The sequence below is a fragment of the Ambystoma mexicanum genome, chromosome 13 (assembly GCF_040938575.1).
Source record: "Ambystoma mexicanum isolate Mex_15411 chromosome 13, UKY_AmexF1_1, whole genome shotgun sequence".
NCBI classification, from domain to species: domain Eukaryota; kingdom Metazoa; phylum Chordata; class Amphibia; order Caudata; family Ambystomatidae; genus Ambystoma; species Ambystoma mexicanum.
This window is the reverse complement of record NC_090938.1, coordinates 157,526,898-157,539,837: the sequence shown is the minus strand read 5'-3', so window position 1 is coordinate 157,539,837 and position 12,940 is coordinate 157,526,898.

Below are 12,940 nucleotides of genomic sequence, written 5' to 3'. Positions count from 1 at the left end.
GGGGCCTCTTTACGGTGCCGATCGGCTGCCTTTTTGAATTGAGCTTTAGCTCTTTGCAGATGGGCAGTGGCTTCCTTAAAAGCACAGGTGATCTCCGAATGCAAGTGATCCACAGCAGGTGCTTCAATTTCTTGGGGAGGATCCAGGTTGGAGGTTCTAGGATGGTGTCCATATAACAAGAAAAAGGGAGTCTTCCCGGTTCCAGAATGAGTCGAATTGTTGTACGCGTATTCAGCGATCCAAAGAATGTCCTTCCAGGGGTTTTCTGTTTGTTGGAGCATGCAGCATAGATATTGTTCTAGTGTCTGGTTTGTCCTTTCGGTTTGTCCGTCAGTTTGGGGATGGTGACTGGTCGAAAGTCTTACATCAACTTGGGCTAGACGACAGCAACTGCGCCAGAAGTGGGAGATGAATTGACTTCCCCTATCGGAGACTAAAACCGAAGGAAAACCGTGTAAGCGAACAATGTTTGCCAAGAATTCCTGGGCCAATACTGAGGCTGAAGGCAGACCCTTCAAGGGTATGAAGTGAGCCATTTTCGAGAATAGATCCACGACTACTAAGATGGTAGTATATCCCAAGCATGGAGGTAAGTCTGTGATAAAATCCATGGACAGGGTATGCCATGGACAGGGAGGAATGTCAAGTGGCTGTAATAGGCCGGCTGGTCTTTGCTTTTGACTTTTATTCTGGGCACACACACCGCAGGAGATTACAAAGTCTCTAATATCCCGTTTCCACGATGGCCACCAGAAATGTCTTTTGATCTTTTCCATGGTTTTGGTAATGCCAGGGTGCCCCTCCATTAGAGAATCATGATAACCGGAGATTACTTGTTTTTGTAGTTTCTCACAGGGCAAGTGCAATCGTCCTCGGAAATATGGTAGGTCTTGATCTACTGAGAAATCTTTTCCCTTTAATTGCCAGTCCTGCAAATCGGTCGGAGTTAGGAGCGATTTCACCGTGGTCTTGATGTCTTCAAAAGATTGAGTGCTGACCAAACCCAAAATCCTTTGTTCTGGGATTATGGGTATTGGATCTGGATTGATCAAATGTTCATCTACTCCCATCCGGGAGAGGGCATCCGCTTTTCCGTTCTTACTGCCTGGTCGATAAGTAATTAGAAAGTCAAATTCTGCTAGAAACAGAGCCCAACGAAGTTGTCTGGAAGACTGAGCTTTGGCTGTCTTTAGGTATTGTAAATTGCGGTGGTCAGTCATTACGGTGACTGTGTGTCTGGCTCCTAGAAGATAATGCCGCCAGGCTTTAAAGGCCAATCTAATGGCCAAAAGTTCCTTGTCTGTAATTGAATAGTTGATCTCAGGAGGCGAAAACTTGCGGGACCAAAAAGCAACCGGATGTAGTTGGTTTGTGACCGAATCTCTTTGTGATAACACTGCTCCCATAGCAAGACTAGAAGCATCCGTTTCCATGATGTAAGGTAGTTCTGGGCGAGGGTGTTTTAAAACAGGTGCAGAAATGAATTTAGCTTTTAAATCTTGAAAAGCTTGTTCCGCTTCAGAAGACCACTCAAAACGTTTGTTCTTTTTCAACAGAGCGGTGATGGGCTGGACTATCCGGGAAAATTCAGGAATGAATCTGCGGTAAAAGTTAGCGAATCCTAACATGCTTTGAACTCCTTTTACAGAGGTTGGTGATGGCCACTTGATAATTGCATCAACTTTCTTTGAATCCATGTGGACTCCGTTAGGTGACAGTATGAATCCCAGGAACTCGACTTCCGTTGCGTTGAAGACGCATTTCTCAAGCTTAGCAAAAAGACTATGTTGACGCAATCTCTCGAGAACCTTTTTAACATGTCTCTGATGTTCTTTTTCAGATGATGAATAGACGAGGATGTCGTCAATGTAGACAACTACACATACGTCAATGAGTTCTCTGAGGACATCGTTCATACAATATTGGAAAGCAGCAGGAGCATTACACAGTCCAAAGGGCATCACTTGATATTCGAATAGCCCGTACTTGGTGCGGAAGGCCGTTTTCCATTCATCGCCCTCTTTGATCCGTACCAAGTGGTAGGCTCCTCTGAGATCCAGCTTTGTGTATATACAGGCATCTTTGACTTGGTCCAGGAGTTCAGGGATCAAAGGTAACGGGTATCTGTTTTTAACAGTGATCTGATTCAGGGCGCGGTAATCTATGCAAGTCCTAAGGTCTCCTTCCTTTTTCGGAACGAAGAACAAAGCCGATGAAGCTGGAGATTTTGAAGGACGGTAAACCCGTTAGCTAGGTATTGGTCCAGGTACTGTCTGAGGTGAAGGTTCTCTGGCTCGGTGAGGGCATAGATCCTGCTGCAAGGAGGAGTTGTTCCAGGTATCAGATCTATTTGACAGTCGTAAGACCTATGAGGAGGTAGGGTGTTAGCTTGATCCTTCTGGAAGACGTCTTGGAACTCCTGGTATTCGGGAGGCAATTTGAGAATCTCCTCAGAAGAGATCGTCGCCAGTGAAACATCAGGTCGAGGATAACAAGTGGTAGAACACTCTGGAAACTGAACCGTCTTTGCTCGCCAATCAATCTGAGGGTTGTGCTTCTCTAACCAAGGGATTCCCAGAATGATCTGGAACTGAGGGGCCTTGATTACATCGAACACTATTCTCTCCCGGTGTCCATTATGACTCAACAGCGTCACTTCTTGGGTGGCATGCGTTACTGGTCCGGAGGCTATCTCCGTGCCATCCACAGTAGTGATGACGTCTTTTACTGCCTTAGGGACAAGGGGTAGATTCATCCTTGATACCATTTCACGGTCCACATAGTTACCGATTGCTCCGCTGTCAATGTAAGCTTCAATTGCATGCAAACGATCCGGACGTTCAGGACTAATGAGGACCATGGGTATCACGAAATGCGAGGTCACGGGACAGATCTTAACGCTCGGCAAGAGGACCTCTACTCTTGTCGGGCGAGGTCGTTTCCCTGCTCAGAACTTGTGGTACAGGTATCAGCGGCTCCTACAGACTTCTTAGCTGGTTTCACGGGACAGTCCCGAAGAAAGTGTCCTGAATTACCGCAATAGAGGCATAATTGCAGCTGCCTTCTTCTTTCCCGCTCTTTCTGGGTTAAAGGTCCTCTCATGCCCCCTATTTGCATGGGTTCCACAGTGTCAGCTCCCTTATTCGAGGTCTGTGGTTTGGAAAACACTCGGGTATCAAATCTGGAACGATCTGCCTTCCTGTTCTGTAGTCTATGGTGTAGTTGGACAACTAAGTCAATATAGTCTGAACATTCTTGTGGAGGATTCACAACCTGCGCTAGCACATCCTTGAGCTCTCCACGCAGGCCTCTGTAGAAAAGCGTTATTCTCTTGTCCTCGGGCCATTGTGTTTCCACAATGAGTCTATTGAAAGAGGCTATATAAGCCAGGAGGTCTTGGTTACCCTGTCGTAATGAGAGAAGTTCATTGTCCAAGGCCTGCCCTTGTGCATGTCTTGCGAACAGTTTCTCCATGCTGGACTGGAAGGCTTGAAAATCGTGTAAAACCGGATCATCCTGGGTGACTAAAGGGATCGACCAATCTGCAGCACTGCCACTGAGATAAGAAAGCACAAAAGCTACCTTGGCCTGGTCCGTTGGGAATGCAGCTGGTCGACATAAAAAATGCAGGCGGCACTGGTTGATGAACACTGCGAATTTCTTTGGATCACCAGCAAAGCGTTCGGGCGGAGCCAAGGGCACATTACCGGGCAGATTGATTTGCACTGGATTTGAAGCTGATGCAGAAGGATAACTCCCTCCTGGAACGGGCAAAGGTGTCTGTCCTGCCTGAGTTTGTAACAACTGCCTAGCAAGGTCCTCTGTTCGCTCCTTAGAAATTATCAGTTCTCTTCTTAGAGAGCTCGTTTCCTGGCGAGCTGCATGTACTTCTGCTCTTAATTCCCCAAGCAACTGGGCTAGTTGATCGGTATCTGAAGTTTCCATTGCGCCTGGGTAGGAGTTTAGTGGTGGGCTTCGCGTTCTGTAACGCTCACCTGATTCCCACGGAGGCGCGAGTCTTGGCAGGAAGGTGTCCGTAACACGAAACGTGATGTGCAGGATTCGGTTGGCTTCTGGGGTCGAACCTCTCCGCACTGTGTGTCGAACTCGAAGGGTGAGGTTTCTGCAGGTGAAATAATATGGGGATTAAAGGTCTGGGTTGTTGAATGTCCCTATCTCTCTCCTCCCAGCTTGTCTGTTGAACCCCCCTCCCAGGTCAACTTGCTCACCTTAGATAGGTGAATGCTGGGCTCTCCAGCTGCGTCTAGTGCAGGGTGCCGTTGCCAGTTCCTTCACTGGTGAAACGTTAGCCTCTTGACTTCAGAGGATGAGTACCGGCGTTGTCTGCACGACCGGTAAGTTTCTGGACACCTTTAGTCTTTATAGTCTTTTATGCGTGGCAGTGAAGCGCCTGGAATTGAGTAAGTATGGCAAGCGCTCTTACTGTCTCTTTCTTTGTCTTTGCAGGCGACGATGCAGAAAGAAGAAATCCGGAATCCGCCACGTGCCGGTGAGTGCTGTTGTCTATGCAGGTGAAGATGCAGCGTGAAGAATCCGGAATGCACAGCGTGCCGGTAAGTAGAATAATGCTGTTTATCTTTGTGCAGATGCAGCGTGAAGAATCCGGAATGCACGGCGTGCCGGTAAGTAAAATAGTGCTGTTTGTCTTTGCAGGCGAAGGTGCAGCGTGAGACACGGCCGCTGCCGATGGATCAGGTAAGCAAACACTGTGTGTGAAAGTTCGTTCTGCTAACCTGTTGTTTCTGATCTTTTGCAGGTGCTGATGTTGCTCGGGTACCGGAATGGTGAGTATAATTCTTGCAGGTTCAGGATCTAAAGAAGAAAAGCTGGAGCAGACTCGGTGAGCGTTCTGCTGCTGATGCAGAATAACGCGAAGCACGTTTCATCAATCGGGTGTGGTTTAAATAGCCTTGGAGTGATGAGGCGTCTCCTTCCACGGCCCCGCCTAGGTAAGAAAAGAGTTCCTGCTTCCAGAAGAGTTCCAGTGGAGTGGTGCTGCCCCACCCAGGTAAGAAAAGTAGTCCCAGTTCACCGAGGACTTTTAAGAGTCTGGTAAGTCAGCAGCATGGTCTGCCGCAGGTAAGTCCACCCAAGCATCTTCACACCAATGATGAGCCCGGCGCTTCCAGTGCGGGGACCGAGGCTTCTGATGAGCCTGGTGCCACCGGCGCCAGGACAAGGTCCAAAAGGTCCCTGTGGGGACCGGCTGGTGCCTAGGATCAGGGTTAGGGGCCTGCTTCCAAGGACGTTGGGCTTATCCTGGCTCCTTGGAAGCAGTGATCATGACACCCGGCCCATCAGGAGACGGTGACGACGGACGCCTCCCTGGAGGGATGGGGGCTCACTCCGGAGATATCCACGCAAGAGGCCTTTGGCTACCGCAGGAGAGGTCACTACACATCAACGTCCTGGAGCTCCGAGCCGTGTTCTGGGCCCTCAGGTCGTTCCTTCCGTCCCTCAAGGGCAAGGTGGTGAGGAACTTCACCGACAACACCACAACAATGTTTTACATCCAGAAGCAGGGAGGCACCAGATCCCCAGCCCTATCCAAGGAGGCCCAGGATCTGTGACATTGGGCCGTCACGCAACGGATGATTCTGGTTCCCTTCCATCTCACCCGAATAAAAAACACCATTGCCAACGCACTCAGCAGGGAGCTGCGCTCATGCCACGAGTGGGAACTGCGGCAGGATCAAGTGGACCTCCTCTTCCGACGATGGGGCAATCCCCAGATCGACCTGTTCGCGACGGCGGCGAACACCAAGTGCCAGAGGTTTGCCAGCAGGTTTCCCTAGCCGGGAAGATTGGGCGATGCCTTCTCGTTCCCCTGGGACAGCCTGTTCCTGTATGCGTTTCCCCCCGTTGTATTGCTGCTGCGACTCATCAACCAACTCAAACGGTCCCAGTGCAGGATGATCCTCGTCGCACCGGCGTGGCCGAGGCAGATCTGGTTCCCGGACCTTCTGGACATGTCAGCGTCCCCCCCAGTCAAACTGCTGACGGATGCTGATCTCCTCATCAGGGAAGGAGGCGCCATCCTCCACCACAATCCGGCGTCGCTGAACTTGCAGGCCTGGCTCCTGCAGCGCTAGAGTTTGGAGGGTACGATATCCCGGTGGACTGCAAGGAGGTTCTTGCAAAGGCCAGAGCACCCTCAACTCTCAAGTGTTATGGACACAAATGGAAGAGGTTCTCTGTCTGGTGCCACGCACAGAAGATTAACCCTCTCCGGATTACGGACCCTCAGGTGCTGCCGTACCTACTGTCACTGGCCAAGGCGGGGCTGGCGCATGCCTCCATCAAGATCCATCTAGTGGCGATTTCCCGCTATGCCAGGACCCCGGGGTGATCATCTCTCTGGTCCCATCGCCTGGTGAAGGAGTTTATGAAGGGACTGTTCTGGTCATTCCCGTTGGTGAAGGCTCCAGCCCCGGTGTGGGAGCTCAACATGGTGCTGTCCAGGCTCATGGGGCCGCCATTCGAGCCTCTGCATTCGGCACCATTGAAATTCCTGTCGTGGAAGACAGCGTTTCTTGTGGCCATCACCTCCGCACGACGAGTGGGGGAGATCCAGGCCCTCTCCTGTAAACCTCCATACTTGACCTTTCACGATATGAGGGTGGTGCTGAGGACGCACCCCTCCTTCATGGCCAAGGTGCCATCGGACTTCTATTTCAACAAAACCTTGGTGTTACCTGTTTTCTTCCAGTCACCTTCGTCGCCGGCTGAGAGGACTTTGCACTCGCTGTATGTGGCTAGAGCGCTAAAGTTCTATGTGGACCGCACAAAGAGTTTTCGGATGACATCACAGCTGTTTGTGAACTTTAGACCTGTGAACCAAGGGAAGGCCCTCACGAAGGCTTCCATTTCCAGATGGCTCTCCGGCTGCATCATGCACTGTCACCGGTTGGCAAACCGACCGTTGCCCAGCCGTCCGAGAGCCCATTCAACCAGAGCGATCGCTGCTACCGTGGCGTTTCTGTCTGGTGTGCCCCTGCTGGACATCTGCAGGGCTGCTATGTGGAGGTCGACACACACCTTCACGAGATTCTACTGCGTCAATCGGGATTCCAGGGAGGAGTTCAGAGTCGGCCAGGCAGTGCTGCGCAACCTGTTCGCTTAAGGTGAGCCTGGTGAGGAGGTAAGAGATGCTTAATGTTGAGTTGTTGTATTGCTTAATGTTGAACCTTGCCACCTCCCGTGGTTGTGCTTGTGTGTACTGCTATGTATTCTTATATTCATGAGCATGTGAATCCATGCCAGACCCCATGCTGGAGAAGGAACAAGATACTTACCTGTAACTGTTGTTCTCCAGCATGGGTCTGGCATGGATTCATATGCAAACCCTCCATACTACCCCTCTGCGGCTCTTTACTTGGTCCTACTGCCACTTTACATGCTACCAAATCTGAAGATGGCTGCCAGAGGAGGGGCTTAGGTAGAGGGCAGTCATTGGCTGGGGGCAGTATGACCCAGAGACCAGTGATTGGTTACTAGTAGAAAGACAGTTCAGAAACGAAACTGAAACTGATTTTTTCTTTACCGAGGATTCCCAGCCTGACGACGGGGAATATTCATGAGCATGTGAATCCATGCCAGACCCATGCTGGAGAACAACAGTTACAGGTAAGTAACTTGTTCCTTCTACTACCCAAGCGGTTTTTAACCGCGTATACAGTGTAACTGCACTTTAGTTGAATTACGCCGATTTCTCAAGATGTTGTGCGTGTAATGTAGTGAGTTTCTTTTTATTCACTATGCTGTGAGCAACCTAAAATGTCTAGATTTGGTTGGAGTCTAGGTACCTAATTGCATGGATACATCTTGGCAGTGTCTCTTGTGTTTTCACATTATTCAAGTTGTGCTCTACTTGCTTACTTTTGGACTGCTAGTGTTTGCCAGCATATACCTTCATTCAGGCCAATGATAAGGTAAGGGGAATTAAGAAGTATAAATTGTAGAATGACTTGTAGTCAGATGCCTTCTAGGTCCCTGATTTATGCATTTTCCCTTACAGGGAGCCGATGCGCAGATGAGATGTCCCATCTAAATGGAACACGCCGGATCCAGACAAAGCAATTGAAGGACAGAGAAATGATACAACTGTCTTTTTAAGAATGTATAGAGTGCCCGAAATAAGCATAATCTATAGTCCTGAAGAAAGCGGCAAACTTTATTCCCCTCTGAAACCGGTTGACAAATATTGGCTCAGGGTGATGACCTGACCCACTTGACTCATAAACAATCAATATATGAGCTTGGTTAAAAGACATCCCTTGTTTTTACAATACACAGTAGTAAGGGGACCAATGAATATTGGACCAGAGATTGCTGTGATTTCATTATAAGTCACACCAAGGGGCAGCAACACGAATAAAAAGATTTGTTGACTCCCACACGGCGTGCACCTTTTAGAATTTTAGGAATGTAGTGAGCCAGGATAGGGTGATTTTCCTTTGGCTGTCCCTTTTACCTAACCAGGGACAGTTTCTCAAGGGACAGATACACTTTCCCCATGGGGACATGTAGTTAGAGTTAAGGACATAAGCCGTAGGGATAAATTGTTTAAATATTTAGGCATGCTTTGATCAACATATACATTTGTGCTCGACGCTGATCTCACGAGTGGCATGTTGCAACAGCTGTACCTTATGTGGTCCTTGTAGTAGGTTCAAAACAAACGAAAATCAGAATGCGCCAACTGGAGGCTCTTCAGACCTAAAAGGTCAACACCCAAACTCCTCGGTCTGCACTACCTACCACTGACGCTTTAAATCTGGTATATGGTGACTCTAAAACAGGGGTGCCCATTCTGGTACTTAAGGGGTGCAAACATGTCAGGTTTAAAGGAGATCCATCATGAAGGTAAGTTTTCATTAAACTGACTCAAATAGGAGTTTGCAAAGCTCCATAAAGTTCCCCCATGCTGGGGTTTAGGTTGTCCTCTGAACCGTGGTGTCCTCCTGGTTAAGGTAGGGTAAGTTACACTTACACCGCCTAGTGTGTCCTGGTAGATATCGGCAAATTCAGTCTCCTTCCAGTGCGACCCCTAGATGATGAAACACCAGCCAATATTTTAAACAAAATCCAAGTTTTGATGCTGTTGATTAGATTAAATGAAAATAGTATGCTGAGATGGTAGTTTCATTAGCTTTCATTGTCTCAAAGACTTCGTCATCAGATGGTGGGCACTGTCACTTACTGTATCCCAATGCTGTTGAGCACCTGCTCTCCTTTAGTGATTCTGACTTGCTTCTTTGCTCCTTCGGGAGCCCAGAATGGCTGCAATGTGGCGAAGAAGCTGTTCCTTCTTTCCCCTTATCCAGGTCCTAGGAGCTTGCCCGGGAGAGGTGAGCTCCTTACCTGGTTTGTTCTGTTTCATTTTTCCTGGGGTTACTTATACCCCTGAGCCCTTTTGTTCTGCTCGTGGGGGCCGGGCTTCCCCCGGCCCCCTGCTGATTATTTCTCGCACCTTTCCCAGGTGCCATTTCCTGCATTTCCTGCTTCTTTTGTGTAGTGGGGCGCCAGTGGGACGCCCCTCCCTCCTGCTTCCGTGCCGTTTCCCCCCCACCCTGCGCCTAAACTCCCAGGCCCTCTATCGTTTTGTATTTCATACGGTCCGGGGCCTGGGGCAGAACAGGAGAACAACAAGGGAACTGAAGAGGGCCTTCTAAATGTACCAACAGAATTAGTGGGAGACACTAACAAACACTGGCATGGAGCGCATTGAGAAGTGCCCTGCTTTGACAGAGCCAAGTTGAAATACCCGAGTGGGATCAGGGCTCCTGGCCTGCAGTGAGGGTGCCAATGGCAACCTGGGAAATCAGCCAGAGAGTCCTGGCACACAGGCAATGTCCTGAACTCTGCGCCTGCGTAGTCCAGTCAAGATGGTAGCACCAGTGGTGCATGGAGCTCCGAAGCAGACCACCTGCTGTTCCAGCCCTTGCCGCCGCTTAGTGGTGGCGCCGTCATGCTCCCGGAAGCCGTGAAGCCGCCAGCTCTAATGGACTCTCCATAAGTGAGTGGTGCCGCAGTGACCATGGTGCACGAGTTACATAATAAATGAGCAACAAAAGGCAAACCCTCAGGAATTCAACGTGTTACGATTGTAGTGTGCAATGCAATGTGTCCATATGTCTTTTTCAGTTTAGTGTGATCACTCATAATGTGAATAAATTGCTCACTGTCAGGATAAATATGTCCAGACTGGTACTGGCCTGTAAGGATATGGGGCAAGTCCCAAAGGCTGCGCCAGACAGGCCAGTGTGGGCTGATTTAGTGAATCAAATGGGCTAGTTTGATCTCTTAGTGCACCGGGTTGGTTTGGCCAATGCCACTGGCCCAATGTGCTTTGAAATGCAGTGTTTGCCACAAACATTTCCCAAATCACACCTGAGAGACGCCAGAAGGACAAACTACAGAAAAGTGATGATCAGGGATATGTTTGGCCACTTTTTTAAGTGGGCGAGGCCATTTTATTTTGTCTTGATGAAGTCAAGGTTTTCCCACTGATTCCACCCCTGGTGTTCTATGAAATCCACTCTAAGCTGCTACGGAAGCCGGTTTCTATAGGTCAGCCTTTTCTCAATTAATTTCCTCGATTGGTCGTGAAGCCCTCTGCATTGCCCCCAGCTCTGAGGAGATGCTCCCACTCAAGAAGCAGAGTTACCCCTAAATCTGCCAGAGGGCTCCTTGAGCCTTGGTCCCACAGTAGATTTTAGTAGCTGTACTCTTCAGTGCTTGCCTTCCATTGCCTCGCTTGTATGATATGATATGGTATTTATAATGTGCCTATACACAGGTGTTTCAAGGCGCGACGAGGCAAGGGATGCGAAACAAAGGGAGGACAAGACAACGATCTTACTAGGCCTAGTGACATTGAGATTGCGCAAGTGCAGGGGAGAGGGAAGGGGAAAAGTGCCAGGGGGAGGGCAGGAGGAGCAAGTGCAAGACACAGGATCAAACATCAAGAACAAGTAGTGTGGCCAGCAGGTGGCAGTGCAAGGTTAGGTGCAGACAACAAGTGTCTGATAAGTGCAGGTAGGGAGGACTGTAGGGATGCAGATACAGACCCAAGTGCAGGGTTGGCAGAAGGCAGTGCAGGGGTACAACTGGGAGGGCAGGGACACGGGCCCGTGGTTCAGAGGGTAGCCAGGTGACCAGTGCAGTATCAGACAGGAGATCAGCAGGGAAGAGGCAGGGAGGCTGTTCCAGAGAGAGGTGCCAGCCAAAGAGAGAGAGATCTGCCCCAAATCATTGTTTGGAAAAGCGACTGACCCTCAAGGAGTTGGAGGTGGAGGAGCGAAGAGCTTGAGTAGGAAGATACGTCCGAAGAAAAAGTTGGAGGTATTGTGGTCCCAGGTCCCAGAAGTCCTTGTGGACAATGCAGAGGGTTTTGAACTTGATCCTTGCAGCCACTGGGAACCAATGAGAGCTTTTAGGGCTGGAGAGATACGATCCCTGGGCTTGAGGCCAAGGACAAGTCTTGCAGTCTTGTTCTGGATGAGTAACAGAGGACGGAGAGTAGAGGCAGGAAGATTTAGAAAGAGGATGTTGCAGTAGTGAAGCCTAGAGAGAACTAGAGCTGTAGGCAGAAGGTGGAAGGAGAGGAAAGGAGGAGGTGCAGTTTGATTTCTTGGTGACGTCAGAGATGTGAGGAGAGAAGGAAAGTGTGGAGTCAAAGATGACCCAGAGGTTCTTAGCCTCACAGATGGGAGCAGGAAGTGGGCCAAGGGAGGCCGCCCTGAGAGGGGCAGGAAAGGATGGTGCAGGTGTGCCGATGAGGAGGATCTCCTTCTTACTGACATTCAGGCAGAGATCGTTGGCGGCACACCACTCCTGGATTGCAGACAGGCAATCCGGGATGAGAGAAGGAGAAGAGGCGGCAGACGGGAGACTGAAAACGAGCTGAGTGTCATCCGCATAGAACTGGAAGTTGGTGCAGAGAGCAGCAATGCAGTGGTTGAGAGGTACCAGGTATTGGTTGAACAACCAGGGAGAAAGGTTAGACCCCTGGGCAACACCACAGGTGGAGAGAGAGATAGAGGAGAGGAAGGACCCAGGTTGGACCTGGGAGGGTCGGTCAGAGAGTAAATAAGTCAGCCAGGCCACAGCCTGATCAGTGATACCCAGGTTATCATGGAGCCAGTTGAGCAGGATGGTATGGTTGACCATGTCAAAGGCAGAAGAGAGATCAAGTAGAATGAGGACAGAGGGGAGATTAGCATCAAGGTTCTGGCTGCTCTGAACTCTGAAGCCAGACTGATGCTCATGGAGACAACCAACAGATTCAGTGTGAAGATTAAGCTGGGAGATAGCCAGCTTTTCCAGGAGTTTGCCCAGGAAAGGAGTGCTGGAGATCGGGTGATAATTAGCTGGAAGGGAGGGGCCGGCTGAGGGTTTTTTGAGAAGGGGGTGCACAAGAGAGTGCTTCAGAGGGGAAGGGAAGGTTCCAGTGGTGAAGGAGTGGCTGCAGAAGTCAGCCAAGGCTGGGGTGAGGGTGTCAATGTGGTCCTTGATGGTTTTGGCAGAACAGGGAAGAACCTGTTTTGGCAAGGGTTTCATAGATCGGACTTGTCTAGAAACCTCAACAGGGGTGAAGAGAAGAGGGGGTGGCCGTGTGGGGGGGCATAGGAAGAGGAGAGAGTGGAGGGAGAGAAAGTAGGGGATGAAAGGGTGTACAGGATGTCCTGGGCTTTAGAGATGAAAAGAGAAGCCAGGGATGTACAGAGGGCCTGGGAGGGGACAGGAGAGGTAGAGACTGCGGCAGGACTGGCCAGTTCCTTGCACATTTTTCAGTATTCGTCCGAGTTGTTAGATGCCGCAGGGACACAGGCTTGGATGTGAGCTCTCTTCTTAGTGAAGACACATAGTCGGTATTGCCTTTGGAGTAGGCAGCAGGCCAGTTTGTCAGAGGGTG